General features: G+C 28.2%; 1 protein-coding gene and 1 pseudogene across 6 annotated transcripts in view; both read right to left on the minus strand.

The window, feature by feature from the left end:
• LOC105153240 (uncharacterized) overlaps positions 1-15,553 on the minus strand; it is a 354,849-nt gene that overhangs the window by 274,661 nt on the left and 64,635 nt on the right. The window lies entirely within an intron of this gene.
• The window catches only part of LOC147907460 (uncharacterized), a 72,801-nt pseudogene that overhangs the window by 11,238 nt on the left and 46,010 nt on the right, over positions 1-15,553 (minus strand). The window lies entirely within an intron of this gene.

Genomic DNA, 15,553 nt, shown 5'->3' on the forward strand with positions numbered 1-15,553 from the left:
AATAAAATAACCAAGGATAAACGATATAGAGTAGAAACATTACGTCTCTGAAAATAGATCTATATACATATACGCGCTCCATGCGTATCAGTTTCATACCGGCGTTGGTTGCTCGAGATAGAGTTGAATGAATACAGTCTGATGCGCATCAATATCGCGCATCAATACTAGCTATTATAGTAAGAGCTTTTTACAATAATAATGTTATTATAATAATATTACAATAATAATGTTATAATAATAATAATAATAACGATCATAATAATAATAATAATAATAATAATAATAATAATAATAATAACTTTGTTAAACTTCCGAAACCAATCAAATATTTTTGATAATATATAAAAATGTACCTCGGACAATTAAAATCAAAGTATGAATAAAGAAATTCTTATTTTCGTAAAATATCGTTCATTTCATTTTGATCGTACAGCAGCTAATTGCAGTATCCGCCGTGTTCAATGTTAACATGAATAATGTATTGTACAAAACATTGCGTTTTATTAATTACCATAAATATTGCATGTATTAGTTTCGAATATTTTTTAAAGCAAAATTCGACTGGGGTTTCAAATTCTACTAGCCTATGTCCTAAATACTACTTTGATACCAAATATTAAATGAAAGATGGGAAAAAATCATTGCTAACGATGGACAATATTTTGATTGATGTATTTTTTCATTTTGTTTCTTAAATAAATATATACTTTTAGCAAAAAAGACGGAACTTTCCGATTGACCTAATAATTATTAAAAGAAAGAGAAAGAGAGAGAGAAAGAGGAAATGTTTTTATTGTCTATTTCATAATAAATTTGATACTTTCTTATTAGTTATTCTTCAAAGAAATTCATTCAACAAGGAAAAAAATAATCTTATACAATATATAAATATAAACGACTTATTTAAAAGTATTTTAAAATTGTAATCAAATTATAAATATGTTGTTTCATCAAGTCCTAACAATTAAATAAAAATAAATAAATAAAATGTATATCATCACTTCAATTAGAAAAAAAAATTATATTAAAAAAAAAGCAAAACTTTATAAAACTTTATAAAACAAATAAAAACTTTAACAGTAAACACTTATTGATAGAGTTCCGTATTACTCACAACTGGTAGTACTTATTAATCAAAATGAAATATGAAACTGCGAATTTGCTGCGACGATTTACGCCTTTTATACTTATGTTCATGTCAACAACATATACAAACTATGCGTCAGTATATCTATTTTCCGTCTAAATTAATAAGACGCAATGTTTTGTCAATATTTATGTTAACATTGAACACGAAGGACACTGCAATTAGCTGCTGTACGATCAAACTGAAATAAACGATATTTTACAAAAACAAGAATTTCTTTATTCATGCTTTGATTTTAATTGTCTGAGGTACATTTTTGTATATATTATCAAAAATATTTGATTGGTTTCGGAAGTTTAACAAAGTTATTATTATTATTATTATTATTATTATTATTATTATTATCGTTATTATTATTATTATTATTATAACATTATTATTATAAAAAGCTCTTACTATAATAGCTAGTACGATATTGATATGTACTGGACTGTATTCATTCAACTCTATCTCGAGCAACCAACGTCGATATAAAACTGATACACATGAACTGGAGCGCGTATATATAGAGGCATTTTTCGTTCATATTCCAAAAATTCGTTTACGGAACATAACTTTTGTATAGGTTGTTGTTTTCAGCGTAGTCTTTTTTAATTTTCGTCACTATAAAAATTAAAAAATGTGTAAAAATTAGGAGTGGGGATGGAGATATACAATAAGTAAATAAATAAATAAATTTTTGTTATTATAGTTATGAAGTACTCTCTTGCAACCATTCAACTTTTATTTTAATCATTTTTCTCTTTCGATGATATTCAATCTGAAAAAATCCTCCCGCCCTCCCCTTAACGTGCGAATCAGCACGTATAAAAAAATACATGTGTCCAATTTATATTGTTGTTATAGAACAACATACTAAAATCTCATTTAAATCGGAGAGATCACTTATTGTTAGTTGTGTTTCCTTGTTAGTAAAGAAGCCTTTGTGAATATAAATCGAAAGCTCAATTGTTTCTGAGATATAAAAATTTTTATATGTTAACATCATAAATGATTTATTTGTTACATTTAGAGATGATGTTCTACATCTTCTATTTTCATACATGCTTGTGGCATCTTCTTCTTACAGAGTCTTATAGTTTTTATTGCTGAATCGAGTTTATGAACACTGAGATAAACATCGCAATAATATGAATTCCGGGCCGCTTGCAGCACAGTTACTAGCATGAAAGGTGCATAAGATGGTACATACACTACGATGAGTCCATATCCGTGTATACTTGCGCATGCGTTGTGTGTCCGTCTATGCTCTCTTCATGCTAATAACTGTGCTGCAAGCGTTCTGGAATTCGTATCACTGGTGATACATAGAAGTCAGTAAGTCATTCATGATACTTACATACAAAAATATTAATATCTTAGAAACGAATGAGTTTTCGACCTATGTTCACTAAGATTTTTTTACTCAATATTGTATACACTATCTACTATAAAAATGCTGATTGTTTTTTTTCAATATTCTGTATATACAGGGCGTTTCAAAATTCGCGCCCGCGAAGCACAAGACATGCTTTGTGCTAAAGGAATAACTTTTTCCTTTTGCAAAATTGTGTTTGACAAGTAGTTTTTGCAAGAGAGCAGGTTGAAATTATACGAATAAATGCAAAAATTATTTATCAAATGTAATTTCATTACAGAAAAAAGTTGTGCGTTTTAGTATAAAAAACAACTTTCTTTCTTTAGTAAAATTATAGTTTTTGCAGAACAGGTTGAAATTAACAAATAAGTGCAAAAATTATTTATCAGGCGCAATTTTGTTAAAAGAAAAAATTATTTGTTTTAGCATAATGTATCACGTTTTGTACTTCGCGGGCACATATTTTGAAATATTCTGTATATAATCATATATAATTATTTATGATCAATTTTTTTTACATTTCTGCAAACTTTTTCCTAAAATAAATAATAAGGAAATTATCTTTTGAATTACTTTTAATTTATTTTTAATTTTTCTCATTATTATTATTTATGTTACATTTTCTGAAAAATAGTTTTACAAAAAAATAAAGATATATGGATATATTTCATATACAATTATATATATTTATGAATATTATACATGTTTATGTACATACACATATATATATATATATCTTTTTTTATAAATACATTTTTTATCGGAATACAACTTTGTACTGTCATCGTCGGATGACAAGAATATTATTGAACAATTTAATAGAGGACTTAAACAACGTGTAGTTGTGTCTTCATTATCCCCAGAACTCCACTACTTTTTCTCCCAGTGTGAAAACGGCTGACCGAAAGAAAATCAATACAGATCGAGAAACAACTGAGTTTCGTCCGAACTGTCATTATGTTTGGATGTTTCTACTGAGGCTTTGTATTTCTTATATTTTCCCGCTCAATAAAATTATCATTGTGTCTTTTCTACACGAGCAGTCATTCTTCACGGAAACGCGAGTGTAAACGGTTTGAGATCAGTCGTGAGATGGGTGTGAGTTGGTGAACTGCTCGCAATTTCTGGTACGAGATCGTTGCCCAGAGGCAATAGTATCAATTATTCTGAAGAATTGAATAACATCGCGTTAAAAATGCGATTTCGATAGAGTAAAGCATCAGTGTTAAAATTTTGGAAAATACTAGAGAGGAATTAGAATTCGGGATTGGAAATTTCAGGATTGGACTACAGAATTCGGACTTCTTTCTTCTATATTCAATTTTTAATTTAATAATTCTATGATCCTCATGAGTATTCACGATGCTATACAATATCGTTAGAATCAATATTGGACCAATCAGTGTTCGAGATTTAGTAATTTCTCAAAGTTATGACACATAGGTTAATTTAACTAAACGTAACGTTGATAGAAACCAATCAGCGTCAAATTCAGGTTTAATTTTGACAAAATTCGGCTGAACTAAAGATTAAGGGCCATTTCGACCAACTTTTAGTCAAGCCACTGTTAGTCCATTGGAATTGGCCAATCGCAGCCGAAATGATAAATACGATTGATCAATGTACTAATTGTCGATCAAAGATAATCAGAGTTGGTCGAAGTGGCCTTAATCGAATTATATAACTAGCTATTTGTATATACACCTTGCTAATAGCACATAATAAATAATAATAAATTTCTTATACTTTAATCAAAGTATGATAAACCTTGATATTAGGGGACACCTTTCCAGATCTTAACATATGTAGTAAAGGTGAAAGTATTGTTCAACTTTTTTTTATAAATTAATCGGCGGTCTTTTATAGTTTTCGAAATATATTTACATAAAATTCATTTTCAAAATTTTAATATTTTTTATATATGACACCTCATATGTGATGGATAGTGTACATATTATATATAGAATCAGAGTTATTTTAAGGTAATATTTACATATTGATACTACTATTGACCTTGTTTATCAGGTGTTGTCAAGATCATGACCTGAGTAATCTCCAACGTTTTAGCCACTCGTTTTTCGTTAAAAAGTTATTAAGAAAAAAAATTTAAAAAAATAACGTCCTTTCTGTTATACTATATAGAACAAAAATTCTCTGCTTTAAAATAGATTTCCTGCTTTAGAAACAAAAATTTTTTTTGAAAATGTTATTTTCTTATATAATTTTTGTTTTTTTATGTAATAATACATAGGGTCTCATGATTTTCTACGCTTCGTGCGCCCCATAGCAGGGAGGGAGGTGGGGTGGAAGTGCTTCGCGTGGAAGTCGCTTCGCACTTCTGTCAAGCTAGCAGGACCAAATGAACAGAATCGAAGAAGACCTTTTGAACTATTTAGTGTTCATTTTGTGCTAATTTGTGCTACAAAAAAACAATTGTGTATTATATGCTGTTTAAAAGAAACGTGTGGCACTGTTAGCTTAACATCAAGCTAGCAGGACTATAAGAAAAAAAAAGAAAAAAAGAAAAATAAAATCAGATTTGAATAGTACTAATTTTGTGCTAATTTGTGCTATCAAAAAAATATTAATATACTGATTTTTCAAGAATTCTCTAAAATATATATTATATTTTCAAGAACCATTTTTCAAGAACTAACCTCTGAATACTATTAGTCTATTATCAAGACTAAACACTATTATCAAGAATAAAATACTCTTCGCCATGAGCAGAATCAGTCTCTACTTCCACAACAGAAGCGCTATAATTTGTGCTGCAAAAATATGAAGTTTCAGATTTTTTGCTCCAGTTCCTTCGGAAACTACCCCCGACTCCTATTAGGCTCAAGAGTAAACCGTTTGCGACGAATCAATCACTACTTCCACAATAGAAGCGTTATAATTTGTGCCACCAAAATATGAAGTTTCAAATTTTGATTCCGCTGTTTTTCGGAAAGCAAAAAGAAAAACAAGAAAATAGAGAATTAAAGGAGGTATAAGTAGTACTGATTTTATGCTACAATTAAATTACTAATTTGTGCTGCAAAACATAATTTCGTAACTACATATCATTTAGAAGAAACTTGTGGTGTTGTAAACTTTATATGAAGCTACCTAGACACCTATACACACACGCACGCACACACACACACACACACACACACACACACACACGCACACGCACATGCACGCACGCACACGCCCACACACACGCCCACACATACGCCCACGCATACGCATACGTGCACACATATACACACACACACTTTTTTATCACACACACTTTAAATCGCGTTTCGGCAAATTCGTCAGATCATTTTCATATATGCCGCGTTCGACATTTATGTCTATCAAGATTATTTTCAGTCGCTTCCGATTCTCCCTGATCTTTCCCGCTCATTCAATTACTGATGGTCTGAACTCTTATAGATCATCTTCTAGATCAAATTATCAGATGCGTTGGTAGTTATCAACTAAAGTTGACAAACTGATTTGATTTGAAAGCCTTTTCGGCTTTCTTGTATCTGGTACTATAAAGGAAAATCGCACAACCGCGCATTACGAGATCAAACAGATGTCGAGTATCATTTTCAACCGCCAATAATTTTTAACCGCCGTTCGTAAAAAAAAACCGATGTCGCGATAGTAAGCAGCCATGCTTTTATCATCATTAATCTCTAGCAATTCGTCAGAGGAATTAATACGTGTACTTTTCATCATCCAATACGTGATAGATCAGAAAAGTTGATCTCATAAAAATAAAGGAGGCGATATTAAAATATAAGAATATTATAAAGAATGAAAACAAAATCATTTCGAAAATGGACGATGTCTGAAATAGAATAGCTCAAGATTTGGATAATAAAGTGACATCCAATTATTTATATACGTTTACAGTGTGCAATAGATATAATATAAAGGATCTTATTTTTAATAAAGTTTCATGTCCTGACAAAACTGTTTCCGCGAGTGAAAGTGTACACTGTTAACTGGAATGAAATGTGTAGCAATTAGAAGAATCTTCTTGTTATTTCCTTATTTCAAGAAGATTTTGAAGGAAATCTATTGAAGGAAAAAAGATACAATCGTCATGAAAAGGGAAAAACGTACTACCATTTGTGTAAAGTTTTAGAACCTGGTAAATAGCAAGACTTAATTACAGATAAGTTTTGACAAGCTACAGGTATGAAATGTTCATTTCAGTTAAAAAATCATTACATTTCTGCAGATGATAAATCTGGTGTCATCAATGGTACGATGATTCTAATTATATGTAATTTTTGTAATATGTTGTTCTTTTGACAATTATTTATGAATCTGTATGGACATAAACATGTTATGGCTTATTGTTATTATAATTCTGCAAAAATTGTTTGAAATAAAAAGTTATTAAAAATATTTTATCTATTGTATATATAAATGCAATTATCTTCAAATATCAAAAAATAAATACATTATGTTTCTAATTTTCTAGCTCTAATAGCTTTTTATATCTTTAAAAAAAATCTTTAGAGAATTTTAAAATAATGGTACGAAAAGCAAGAATATCCTTTAAAATTAAAAGTATAAAACATTAATTACCATTAATTATTAGAATGAAACAAATCATCCATTAAATATTATCTATTCTCATGAAAATTTTAGTAACAGATTAATTTACGTAGTTTGGTATTTTTTCTAATAAAAATATGAATTTTTATCATATTATTGACTAAAATTAATATTCTTATTATTTTTATCGTTTTTATATGTATGCATATTCGTATACTATTTAACTCATTCGTAGTTGTAAATTTAGAAAGGTCATTTTTTTTCTTTAGGCTTCTTTTTTTCTTTAGGCTTCTAAATGCGGCAGTACATTAAAATGTATTATATTAGGTGTTGGAATTAATTCGTAGCGTTTTTTAATGAAAGAATGTTATTTATTTCACATGAGCATTAAAAAATACATTAATGAAAGTACTTCCCATCACTTGTAAAACGCTACGAATTAATTCCAACACCTAATAGAAAATAACGATCTATCCACCAACAGCGTGAAATTAAATTGCACATATTTACAAGAAAAAGAAAATTGTAGTAAAAGATACCTAAGAAATCCAACAAAGAAAATTGTCGGGAAAGAATTACAAAATAAATCAGCTTATGTGTATCGTGCAGAGAAAGCACACATGCTAATGAAAGAGGGAGATCCAGAGCTTCCTCATTTATTCAGTTCTGCTGTTCTACGTACAGCGAAATCAGAAGCGATAAAAACAGATTACGTAGATTCAGATGTTTTTAAAGTTTTAGTTATTTTAAAATTTTCGTCATTACAGAATATAATACATAATATTGGATTAGATCCTTTTTTTATTCATTATTAGAGTATCATTAATTTAATGTTTACAAAAAATACGCTATTGAAAACAATGCATGTATATTTGTTGATGCAACTGATAGTATCGTCAAAAAATTAAATAATGTAGATGGATCAAATTCCAAACATATGTTTCTATATGTTTGTGCCATTAATTGCAACAGTGGACAATTTTCGGTTTGTCAAATGATAAGTGAAAGTCACAATGTTAATTCAATTTTTTTTTTTTTGGCAGAATGGGTACGTTCTGATGCACCGATACCCAAAGAAGTGATATGCTTTCTTCAAAAGCACTTTTAATTGCAATTATTCGCGCTTTTACTAATTATTGTAATATAGAAGATTACGCGGATTCATGTAAAAATTCTAGTTTGCCTAAATGTTATATTAGGATTGATGTCGCGCATTTTGTAAAATCGTACTCTAACTTTTTTAAATCATTAAATAAAAGAGTAAAAACTTTTTATCTTCACGCACTTGATCAATTGATATTTTGTAGAAGCATCGTAAATGCAAAAAATATAATTAATACTATTTTTACAATAGCATTATTTGAAACCGACGGTTATTTAGAAAATAGTAATCCTACGCAATGTGATGAAGCACGAATTAAACTAATAAACTTAATGATAAGTAATGAATTAAAATTAGAAGATTTTGAAACCGATAATAGTTCTAATTGTAAATATGAAATTGAAAACATCAAATGATATGTTCAATCTACATATGAAATGTAGATTATCTTAATCCATTTGAAAACTCAAGGATCACTTGGGATAAAGAAATTTTAACGATGTTAAATCATCAATTATGTCGAATGAAGGCGATAGAATTAATCCACATTTTTATTCAGTTAGTTGAACGTTATAATCGATATCAGAACACTACCTCTTTGGACAAATGTTTGTACAGATAAATTTGATTATGGTCGCACACCTGCCTCTAATTCATCTGTTGAAAGCGAATTTAATAAATTAAAATCATTTATTATTAAAAGATTGTTCACTGTTGCGTGTTAATTCTTTTATTCAGAAGCACGTCAATTTTTTACATGGAGTTACAAAAATTATTAATGCTCAAAATAATATTGTATCTGTTCATACAAAAAATAGATATGTACTTATAACTTCCACACCTTTTAAAGAATCAGATATTAATGTATTATCAAATTTGTACAATTCGTGTCTTGTATGTCAGAGTAATGATCAGCCAACAGATGCACATAGTTACTTTTTGTGTGAAAAATATGTACATGCATTGTCTGAATGTTCCGTACTATTCGAAAATGCTGAAGAAGATTACAGTCAATCTCGCATATGCATGACGTGCAAAAATATGGAAAATGTAAAAGACATTTTATCAAGTCATGAAATCGAGAATTGGCGTAAATTAGAGCGTAAATTATAGGAACAGAAAAATCGAGCAAAAATAATGCAGTGTATCTAAAAAATCAACATAAAATAGTTGACTCTTTGAATTGCAAAAAAGCAATGAAAATGTATTATAAAAAATGGCAATGCTCTATTTTTAAGATCTTTAAAAATACATGATAATAATTACACTATTAGCAATATATGTGCCTTTGATAGTATATTTCAAATCTTGCTGCAGGACATGATTCATATAATATTCGGACATACATAAACAAAATAACAAAAACAAATTTATTTTTTGAATTAATTGACTATACTATAAATAACGGTATTAGTCCTTATACATATAAATCGCGCGCACAAATACTTCTGCAAATTTTCCCGATTTCTGATGTCGGTGATTCCAAATATGTAAATTGCGAGACAAATATCGGTTATCTAACTGACATCCCTTTTAAAGATGTACCAAGTTTTGGAGAAACATCTCATTGCAATTTTGGTTGCTTGGTAAGACACAAAAAATTATTTGTAATTCAAATCGAAGAATCAAAAATCACACAAGCTAATGACTTCGACAAAAATATTTCTCTAGAAAGTGAACATCCTTGTTGTTCAAAAGATTTGAAAAAGCAATATTATTTGAAACAGATATGATTTATATTATAATATTATATATACTCGAAGTTGTGTATCTTTCATTATTGTTACTATAATTAGTTATAAAAACATGTATTTACATTTTATGCAATTACAAAAAATATCTTTTTCTACCTTCTGTGATATTCCACACTGCAAATTTAATGTAGAAATATATTATAACATCTTTTCTTTTTATACGTTTAAGGAAAATATTTTTATTCATTATTATAGTTTTTTCTACTACTAATTTTCTACTACTTATATAACTTTACTTATAAACATTGCTAGACAAGATCATTAATAAAAATTTCAAATCTTATGTTTTTTTCCTCAAAACAGCATAGCATACAAAGTTCTTTACTGATAATACAAATTAGTATAAAAAAGGTATTAAATATTTCAACAAATCTAATTAGATTTTGCAAATTTGCTAGTTTAGTAGAGATCTAGAATATTTAGTAGGTACTTTAATATCTACACTGAGAAAAAAATAGTCTAAATTTAAATAAATATTTATTTGAATACTGCTAACTAAACATTTATTTACACTAAATAAATATTTATTTAATAAAAAGAAGTGATTGTTAAATCAAATTAATATTTTTACTAAATAAATATATTTTTATATTTAATATTTAGTTGATACTACTCAAATAAATATTTATTGAAATTTAGGATAGTTTTTTCTCAGTGTAGTATCTATAAGATATTTATCTCTATTTTTTATTTATCTCTAAATTAAATTCTCTCTTCTTTCATTAATGAAAGAGTAATTTTATATATAAATTTATACATGTATTTTACATTACCAGAAATATTGTTCTTTTTGAAATTTTTGCAAAGGACCTTAATTCATATACGGAAATCAAGTTGGATAATCATTTAAAAATCCTCTAAATGATATTGATTATAAATTACTCGACGTTGTCAAATATCCCTTTTCACAAGAGTCATACAAACAATAAGACATTATGCAGCACTGTGTTTAAAATTTGGACAATGGATAAAATATAATGACTTAGAAAAAAAAGGAAAAAATGTTAAAGAAAAATCTTTAATAACACCTGATCTGTTAATTTATGCCACTCAAGATTATTAAGAGGTTACTGTTTTAATTACATCGTTTAACATAATAAAATACAATTATATCAATATTATCATTTTTTTTGCTATTATATTTAATTTAAACCCTGAACGTCAAACTATGCTTGTACTTAACAAGTTAAACAGCAATGAACAATAAATCATACATTTTAAATATTAGGAACAGACTTTATATATTGATATATTTATAGGAAATGAAAATAAATTTTTTATTTATTGCTATTCTGCAATAATAACATTTGTGTAAAATTTTATGAATAAATTATAATTTGAACTTTTTATTATAATAGTAATAAGGCTCAATAAATTAAACAAACAGAAAGACAAAAGGCTACGAGCCTAAAACAATTATCATAAATTAAAAAATTTTTTGAACAGTTAATAAATAAAACATGTCTAGTTAAAATATAAACTTTAATTTGATCGGTAACAAGTAAAATAAAACAAATGTTTCGATACCTGTTGGATCATTTTCAATGTAAACAAAAATAACAGTGGAAATATTACATAGATAAGATATATAAAAATTAAAATTCGCTCTCAATCGTAGTATTAAATATAAATCTCGCTCCAATATAAAATAAAAGTTATAAGAAAGTTGTAATCGATAACAATGTATTCTTCTGGATTGTGTATGTAGATTAAGGACGAACATGTTTCTGTTAGAAAGTACAAAATGTAAAATTGTTACAGGAATAAGAAATCAATTATAATTTGAAATTAAATTAAAAGGAAATTAACTCTAATTAAGCATGAAAAATTCCTATTTTTGAAGCAGCTTATGCATAATTATTTGCTGAAGTAAATCATAATGATTAATTAGTTAGTACAAAATTATATAAATTTCTAATTCCGTAATCTGCACGCCGAATTATTTTTCCGATCTTCAATTGAATTCATATACAGAATCAGAAAAATATTTTATAATTTTTTATGCTAATAAACATGTTATAAAAATATCAGTAATTAGGATATTAATGAGAACCTTAAATAGCGAATATATTTATTGCGAAACATATTAGATGGAAGTCACACACAGATATTCGGTATTTCGAGCATCATCACCATTCAAATCCCACGCTTCAGGACACAAAATCTGAAACTTCATATTTTGACGGCACAAATTATAACGTTTTTATTGTGGAAGTAGCGGTTGATTCTGCTCGTCGCGGAGGGCAATTTACTCTTGAGTCTAATAGGGGTTGGAGGTAGTTTCCGAAGAAACGGAGGGAGCACAAAATCTGAAACTTTATATTGTTGCAGCACAAACATAACGCTTCTATTGTGGAAGTAGCGATTGATTCTGCTCGTCGCGAAGGATACTTTACTCTTGAGCCTGTATTCTTTAATTCTGTTAGAGGTTAGTTTTTGAGGAATGGATCAATATATTAACTTTGTTTTGATAGCACAAATTAACACAAAATTAGTGCTATTCAAATCTGATTTTATTTTTTTTTTAACATTACTTTAAATACAAAGCGCCATTACAGTCTGAATGTTAAGATTTGAACTAATATAAATATTCATATAAATGAATTAATTTCAGAAATGATAATTGCGTGCCGATATATTTGTCGGACTTTCAACGCAATCAATCTGAAATATTAATAATCTCCCCAAATTTAATGCACAAGATGAGCACTAATAGTTCAAAAAAGGTCTTTTTCGATTGTGCTCATTTGATAGTTTGATCGAAGTTTGCTTCACGTGAAAATCGCACGCTCCTAAGCAAGAGGGAAGGTGGAGTGAGAGTCGCTTCTAATACCCGATAAATAAAATCAATAGTAGTATCAAAATGTAAATACTACTTTCAAATAACTCTGATTCTATATATATAATATGTATGTACACTATCCATCATATACAAGGAGTCATATACAAAAAATAATAAAATTTTGAAGATGTGTTTATGTAAATATATCTCGAAAACTATAAAAGCCGATTAATTTATAAGGAAAAGTTGATCGGAACGTTCACATACTTTATATAATATAATATATATCAAGGTCAAGATCATTGAACAGATATCTCTTAATGTAAAGATTTATCCAAAGTATTTATATTATCTTAAGCGGTGTCTACAATGAGATTTTAATGCGTAAAATTTAAGTTTTAAGCTTTAAGCTATAAGAAATTGACCAATCAATAGTCGATTATTTTCTTTACATTCGACTGTGATTGGTCAATTTCTTACAACTTAAAGCTTAAAGCTTAAGTTTTACATCTAAAAATCTCATTGTAGACGCTGTTTTACACAATCATACTTATTTATCTGCAACAAAGCGACAAAGTGTTTATTTGGTATGTACATGTTATTGATCCCCTATAATTAAGGGGATTAGCGGAATAAAGTCACAATTCTCTTTTTTTCGGAGATTAGCACAAATAAACAAGGAATTAATGTTGCTTATTAGTTAAATATGAATATGTTTCGATTGTCCTGTGATGGAAAATGATAAGATCTATGGAAAAAGGGTCTCAGCCAACTTGGGCTATTGTTCCGTATGTCTACTATATTAATACAGACACTACAAACTTACCTTTTTAAAAAAAACAAAAGCGCTAAGCATGTGCTTCACGAATAAAATTTTAATATCCAATTCAATCAATAGTAGTTTTAATTTTTCTTCAAAGATATTCTTATTTAAGGTCTTCTTATTCTAACCCAAGTAATGGCGACTTTAATTCTCTGTTAAAAATTATTATTCTTCGAAAAAAATTAATATATCAAATGAAAAATTAAAATCCAGATGTTACACTCGCTCAAATTAAATTCTATAAAATTAAAAAGTAAAACACAAATGGTACTGTCTCTTATTATTTACTTAACTCTAATGATATGTACCATTTGTATAAAAGATTTGATATCAATAAAGTTGACTTAAATTAAATTTCTCAAAATTTTATATATCATTCGTAAAAAATATTTGATCTGTTATTAAGTTATAAACAAATGGAGATTGAGATCAAATAAATCATCTTTTCATTATCATTTCCTAGTTTAATTAGCAATTACTAGCATGTTTCATTATTACCGAGTTTACCGATCCTATTGTTTTGAAAAAAACCGACCGAGTCACTGTCGTAGTACAAATCGCAGCACTCGCTGATCATGTATATCACTAGCGTTTCCTTACGTAAAGAATGTCAGAAGGATACCTAAGGAATATCTGGTGCAGTCGACGATAATAATAACGTGTCTTAATATGAAAAGTTACAGATCCGGACTTTGCGTCGCAATATCTTCGCTTGTAGGATACGTAGAGAAAAAATGAAAGTATAATACAATCGGAGTGTAAGCTATCGATTAAGTGTACTTAAAACTCAGAACAGCTGTTATTGAGATCCGATAACCTCGATCTAACGTAACTCGCCGGTTCGCGTAAAGAAGACATGGCAGTGTCTTGCGCCATGCTTAGCGCCGAGACATTACCGTATCTCCAGATTAAAGTATATAATAGATGTTGTTTAGGTTCAATACATTGCGTTTGCGTTTTAGATATTGCGTTCAGTCATTAATATTGTATAGGCTATGTTGTACACATATATTCCTACTCATTATTCAGTGGAATAATATTAACAAAAATGGAGTATTCTGACAATGATAGTATAATAATTATATTGAAAGTGAATTCGGATCGGATACGCGTGATATGTATCTGATGAAAAAATTGTTATATGAAAAAAGTAGAAATCAAGGAAGAAAAAGGAAGAGGTTCACTTGGAGATAAAAAGGAGTAAAAAACGTAAAAATTCGGGAAAATCTTAAATAAAAAATATGAACAGGTTAATAAACTTCATTTCATTCATTTTAATTTTTTTGCTTATTTCAGTTTTTTTAATAAAATAATATTTCTTGAACTATTTTATATTCCAGCCAAGGAATTTCCTTTCATTCAGAAGTAATAAAAAAAAAACTGCACAATTAAATTTTCATCAAATAAGCAGCAGGATTTATTGTCAAAATTTTATTTCTTCTAGATGAATGTAAAAATAAAACAACATTTCTGCTGTTCATAGTCTTTTCTTTCTGTCAATTCTTATAATATTATGATCAATATTTGAAAAAAGAGATTAAATGCATTTTTTAAATTGCAAATAACTTTTTAAATATTGATCATAGTAGAAAAATATTACGTATAACTTCTCAGAGACATTATACAATATAAATATACATTTAATACTATTTTCATATTATAATACTATATTATCATAATTTTCATTATTTTCATATAATACTATTTTCATATATTAGGTGTACAAAAAAGTTCTGAGCTTTTTTTTGTAAAATTCAATCTTTATTCAAAAACAAACGAAAAAATATTAATCAGCGAAATATTCTCCGTTTGCATCAACGACCTTTTGCCATATTTCGGGGAGCTTGCGAATTCCTTGACGATAGAAACTCACCGGCTTCGAAGCGATAAAGTCATCAATGCATTTTCGTATCTCTTCTAATCTCACGAAGTGTGTATTAGCCAAATGATGCTGCAGCGACCGGAATAGGTAGTAATCGGAAGGCGCCATGTCTGGGCTATACGCCGCGTGCGGAAGAAGTTCCCAGCCTAACGCAA

This window comes from Acromyrmex echinatior, chromosome 13, assembly GCF_024713525.1.
Source record: "Acromyrmex echinatior isolate Ae372 chromosome 13, ASM2471352v2, whole genome shotgun sequence".
Taxonomy (NCBI): Eukaryota; Metazoa; Arthropoda; class Insecta; order Hymenoptera; family Formicidae; genus Acromyrmex; species Acromyrmex echinatior.